This window comes from Balaenoptera musculus, chromosome 13 (genome assembly GCF_009873245.2).
Source record: "Balaenoptera musculus isolate JJ_BM4_2016_0621 chromosome 13, mBalMus1.pri.v3, whole genome shotgun sequence".
In the NCBI taxonomy this organism is placed as follows: domain Eukaryota; kingdom Metazoa; phylum Chordata; class Mammalia; order Artiodactyla; family Balaenopteridae; genus Balaenoptera; species Balaenoptera musculus.
In genome coordinates this window covers 21,662,985-21,669,539 of record NC_045797.1, presented here as the reverse complement: position 1 = coordinate 21,669,539, position 6,555 = coordinate 21,662,985, and the positions used below count along the sequence as shown (strand labels likewise).

Sequence of the window (6,555 nt, the reverse complement as noted above, 5' to 3'; positions counted from 1 at the left end):
GCATTCACTGTGTTTCAATATATCACACTATGCAGCTTCTGGATAACTCCCTGTACACTCATAAAGGAAGGAGTGAAGTAGATATCTTACTATTATTGACAAAGTAGTTTTGACCTCATAGGCTTCCTGAAATGGCACCACACTGTAAGAATTGCTGTCCTAAGAAAAACTGTGTGACATAACGTAGGGAAGGAGAAAAGAAAGTAATAGAATGGTAAATGTAACAATGTAGTCGAAAGGGAATTTGTTTGCTGGGGAACGGGCTAGTAGTGTTAATCGAAATCTAGTGACTCAATCAGTACAGGAAATCTGTTACTGATCACCTACATCACCTAAGGTGTAACATATAAATGCTGCAGGGACTTTTAATTTAAAATGAGGGATTTAAACTATATCCTCAAACTCCCTCTGCAACATGAATATTCTATCATTTTGCAAAATCAAGATATTCTTGGGGTTTCATCCCACTGCCATGCTGAAGCTTCTGCATAGCAGTGAAGGATAAATAAAGGAACAGGAATGTGTTTGGGAACATAATTGTCCTGCTCACAGTTGAAATATTGTTCTTATCTGAGAAAGAACACTCAGCCATGAAATCAACGTGTTGATTTCATGTTGATTTGCTCCTCAAGGAGCAGTCTTTGCTCCTTGAGGAGCAAAGACCTTTAAGAGAAGAAGGGTGAAGATATTTTGAATTAATTACTGGTCCCGGAACAATAGAACTTAAGCCACTTAACAACCAGGAGTAGTTATTAAGCCCTTTATCCTGAAAGAATGCTTACATAGCAGAGAATTCTCTGGCAGATACAGTAGAGTAATGGTGCCTGGAATCAACCCGAGTATAATTTGAGGGCTCTATGGTCATGGTCTCTTTTGATACTTGTCTAAACACAGCTTGTACTCAGTTATAAACTGCACTTTATACAGTTGCCAGTTTACCTGAATCTTATCCCTTTTAGACATAGTTTTGTACCTATTCAAGTGTTCTACATACTGCCTACTCCCATTTTGGACTCTATTCGATCAATTCAGCTTGGTGCATTTGTAAATTATAAGTGATAACGTAAGTGTATTTCTAATATCCATTTACAAAATAAGCAGCAGATTTCAAGTGATAGTGGCAATTTTTGTGTGTGATTTTTAAAATTCATGTGGGTGTCATTTTCTAAATTGTCTTATTTATAAAACATCAAGGACTCTTTAGCTAGTTTGTCAAATCACTATTTTTTTCCCAAAAAAAAGTCTCTTAACAACTTGGAATGGCACAATGTATCATTATGTATTATATAATCAAGTATAATCCTACATCTTAGTTGTCTTGAAAAATATAATTCAATGAAATGAATGTCTTTCTAAACCATCTGTCTTTCAATTGTTCTTGCTATAAAAATGATAAAACTTTACCAACAAGAAACAATTGAGTATGTACTCATTCTGTTAATAAATATAAAAAGCACACAGATAAATACAAGATGGATTGTGCTAAATGTATAGACTGATTTCAATAATGTCAAAAGCTTTGTTCCTTAAACTTATTGTGGTAATTATATAATGAAGTATCTAAGTCAAATCATTAAGCTGTGCACCTTAAGCTTATAAGTGCTTGAGGTGTACAGATACAGTGCTGTATCTCAATTATATCTCTATAAAACTGGAAGAAAAACAAACAAAAAAACTTTGCATGTCTGGTTCTCCATATTTTCAGCTTTGTTTTATGGCTCTAACTGAGTCAAGTTTTCTTCTGTTTGTCAAATATTTCTACAAATTTCCTGCTGAATGTATTCATAATTGTTCCCCCTCTATTTTTTTGGTTATTGTGAATGAGAATTTTCCTTCATATTTCATAACTGATTATCACTGACATATAGGAAAGATAACTATTTAGAGAAAATTATTTTTAATTAGTTATGTCAGTGAATTATTATTTCTAATTTTTCATGTCTGTTTTAGTGGTTCAAGATAAGCAATTATATAAACAACAAATAAGAAATATTTTCTTAAATATTGTTACTTTTGATTTCTGAATGGCTTATTTTTCTACTTAGCACTTCAAAAACTGTTAAATAAGAAGAGATTTATAGTAAATGTTTTGTTGGAGGCTAATTTTATTTGTTTCTCTCAAATTTATTTTCTCAAAATTAAAGAAGTGTAGACACTCAGTTAAACATACAAAGTGTATGGAAGGTAAGAATTAAGTTCTCACTCCTTCCATTCCCCAATCATTGACTTCTCTTCCAGAAATACTCACCATTAACTTTTGTTTTTTGTCTTTTAGGGTATTTTCTTCAGTTATCTTTTTTTTTCACTTCCTCAAATAGGGAAAACTCTGTTTAAATTTAGTCTAGTTTACTCTGATTGCTTTCTATCAGAGTGATAGAAATGTTCCAGAGGCAGCCAAATATAATGTTACCAGCAGCAGCTCTGAACACAGGCCACAGATTTAAGTTATAGTCTCAATACCTTGTCCAGAGATGGTACCCTCATCTATAGTATCCCTCCGCACCTTAGTTGTATGGAGAGTTAAATGAATTATATGTACTTTAAATAAGAGGTTTAAGTGAATTAATGCATATAATGTGTGTAGAAGAGTGCCTGCCACATAGTAAGCCCTCTAAGAGAGCTCTATGTTTATCAATCCTCACAAATACTGTCGAAGTTCTATTTAATAAGTCTAGATCTCCATCCTATTGTAAGCTAATTACTTCTACACGTATTTAAATATCCTCTTTCTACTGCCAAATATGTAGCGTCATAGACTACCCTTCCTACTTGGACTACTCACACTCTAAATCATTTTTCTACAAATAGAGTGTGTGTGCTCAATAGGGAAGGTATGCAAGATAATCCACTGAAGTTTCTATAGACAATATTAAATTTTATATTTACTTTATGTTTAAAAAGTTGGAAAAATGAAGACCTTAATATTTGATGTGGGATATTGACCCTGCTGCTCACACTTTTTCTTAGCATTGGGAGGACTCCAATCAGGCAAGTAGTGCAAAGACAAAGGTGTTCTGAATGGAAGTTTCTCACCACCAAGGGGTTTAATAATGAGACTCACAGAGGAATGTATACCTGGCCAAAAGAATTTACAGATTGTGTAAGCTTATTTTTTTTTAAGACCAAACCTCACAAAATTGAGAGGTGGCTTTCAAACTTTCCTTCAAAGAAACCTTCCCCCCACCCCAGGTGAAAGTTTAAACACAACCCCCCACTACCACAAGTAATGCAGTTGAGTTTCCCACTTTTGGGAAAATTGCAGAGGTCAGCACTTCTGGAGTGAAAGGAGCCTCACCAAGAGAATACTACCTTCCTGATGATGGTATCTCCCCTGTGAGATAAGTATCAAAGAAAATATTGAGTGAAGAGAGTATTAATCCTACAAGTAGGAGAGAATGAGGGGAAAAGGACGAAGCTGACACTTCTCCTCCCAATATGAGTTCTACCTCAGCCTTATTACTAGGAAACAACAATGACAACATAATTATTCTGAAAAGAAGATGATCAAACCTCTGAGGCCTGAGCATATATCATGGCTGCAGATAGATGTTAATGGCTATGTGAAGCAGTTGGAGTAGTTGGGATCTATCAACCACCCAACCAGCTCACAAATACTAAGCTCTGCGATTCAGTCAACACTTTCTAAGTCATATGATACTCAACTGGATAAAACATGACGAAGCTTCTCCTACAATTTCGTACATAATAGCAAAAGACAAAAACGCTTATGTGTTTGGGTAAACCCTTGATCTTTTTATCATTGTGATCGTGCCTGAAATAATAGACAGAAAGCAATATGGTGAAAAATGATGGTGTATTATTTTTTGGCAAACACTGTTAAAAGAATCATAGAAAAAACAGCTAAAGACTAGAATAAACAAGTGTAACTACAAATTGTGTAAGATTTTCTCAATAGTTGAATGTAAATACAGAAGCTTTTAACATAGCTCTGCTTAAGGTATTCAGTTCATAAATTTCAATAATAAACTTCACAAAGAACTACACTTTGTAAGCACTAAAGAGAAGATTAACAGTGTAAATATATTCTCAACAGTAAATTGCTTCATTAATAATAAAAAATGTTATGATAAAAACTGGGTGTAAACAAGGTGCATTGAAGAAACTAACAGAAATAACCTGGGCTAACAATACAAAGACTGCAACATATGTGAAATGTATTAGTAGTCAAGCCATGTTACATGAATACAGATGAAATCAGAAAGGTACAAAGTATTAGAGGTTATCACAGAAAATAGTTATGTTTGTAAAAATAAAACTTTCTAAATATGATAATCTCTATAGTACCATGAAATCAGGTGAGATTAGTATGGAAATATTTTGTATAGCACAAAGTTCACCAGTCTCATGGCAAAGTCCATAAAGCACTATTAAAGTGAATTGTACTGTTTTTTTTTTCTTCAACAAAGACTCATGTTCCAAATTTGTTGTTCTTTTCTGTGTTGCAAGAATCTAGCTATATTCTAGAAGGATATTTTTTAATATTCATTTGGAAATCATTTTGGACTCAAATAAAAGTTGAAAACATAGTACAGAGATTTTATGTGTACTCTTCACTCAGCTTCCCCTACTGTTAACATTTTACATAACCATAATATAATTATAAAAACAGTGAAATAAACACTGGTACAATAGTATTAACTAAAGTATAGGACTTATTTGAATTTCACTAATTTTCCCATTTCACCATTTTTTGTTTCAGCATCCAATCCAGGATCTCACATTGTATTTAGTTTTCATGTCTCCTTAGTCTCCTCCAATCTGTTACAGTTACTCAGTCTTTCCATGGTCTTCATGATCTTGATGTTTGTAATAAATAGTAGTCAGTTTGGGTTAGCCTTATGCTTCCTTGTGATCAGAATGATATGAATTTTTATCAAGAATACAACAGAAGTTATGTCCTCAGTGCAGTACATCAGGGGCACATACTATTGATGTGTCTTACTACTGCTGATGTGTATTTTGACCACATAGTTAAGGTGGTATCTACCATGTTTCTCCACTGTAATGTTAAAATTTTTCCCTTTGTAATTAATAAATATCACTTTACTTATTTACTTTGAGACTGCAGATATCCTTTTTCTTCTCCTGTTTTTGCCTACTGATTTTGGCATTCATCAGAGGATCTTTCTTGCACCAATTATCACCATGTTGTATCCATAATGATGATTTTGAATTTCCTTCATTTCTTCTGTATTGAAATTCATCTGTAAGGAAGACCTGCCCCTTGTCTCTCCTTTTTAAAATTATTTATTCAATTATTTACTTATATCAGTATGAATGCATAGATATTGGTTTATTCTATGCATTATAATCCAGTATTATCATTATTTATTTTGTTGCTAAAATTGTTCCAACTTTGGTTCATACCGCTCAGTCAATTCATTGAGGTTGGCTTCTGTGTCCTTTTGACTCAGGCCTATTTTCTCCAGCACTTCTTAATTACTAGAAGATATATTTGCAAAAAAAAGCTCACATCTCATCTGTTCTTTTAAGTTGAAAGTTACATTTTTACTGCAAGTGAGAAAGTAACTGTTTTATAAAGGGAACACATTCTATGGGGAGTTTGCAAATGCTTGATATTCTTTTCAATTTAAATGATTTTTACCCAAACTAAGCAACGATATCATCCATAAAAAGTCAAATGTGCACACTTAACAAGCAAAAGATTCTGATCTACTCAAAGTCATCCAGTGAAGGTCCTTCCTGTGAAATTTTACTGTGGTTTTTAAATTTAGTTCTTAAAAGCACATAAATGCAATATGTTTCACTTGCTTTGTAATAAAAGCTTCTTGACATCATCACAGACGTTTTCCAAACAGATTTTTACATAAAACTTTGCATTATAGGTAGAAAAGAATACAAAATAAATAAATTTATTAAGTAGTACCACTTAAGTCTTATTTTCACTTAGATGTATATCCCTTTATGGATTATCATTTTCAGTTATGACAGATAATAAAGCCATGTAGAGAAATTAAGTTAACTTCGAACCACACATAGGACCTATTGCATCACAAAGCATCCAATCGATAGTTTCAAATTACAAATTAAATGTAATCAAATTTCTCTCACTAAAAGTATTGAAGAGTATTATGCCATTGGACAATTTAATAGATATTTTAAAAACTTTATTTAGATCTTGAACTTACATATTTCTCACTCTTCATAGTGTAAATAATATATTGCAATAGTCATACCTATAAGATTCAGAAATTTATATACTAGTAAGAAAGATGTATAGTCACTTTTTAGTAATGGAATGTTCAAAAAGTTTGAAAAGAGTGCTCTAAATATATTTATACTACCTGGAAATCTACATTTCTACACAAAAAATAATATGGATTCTTGTTCCCTCTTGCCTATAGTAAAACCTACTATTTCTAAGAGCTACATGTCAAAAGGAAAACTTTAAACTCAGCACCTACTTGGTACCTGTGCCCTGCTGAGTTGTTTTCTGAGAATTGAGTATCTAATGAAAAGATGGCAGCAGGAGGAAGAGGGGACACCATCCCTCCACCTGGCTCGCTGTTCCAT

At 33.0% G+C, this 6,555-nt stretch overlaps 1 non-coding gene across 1 annotated transcript; it reads right to left on the bottom strand.

The window, feature by feature from the left end:
* Nucleotides 1–3,186: 3,186 nt before the first annotated feature.
* LOC118906546 lies at nucleotides 3,187–3,346 on the bottom strand. Its single transcript, XR_005022527.1, has one exon. It is a non-coding gene; the product is annotated as a U1 spliceosomal RNA (small nuclear RNA).
* Between the last annotated feature and the right edge of the window lie 3,209 nt (nucleotides 3,347–6,555).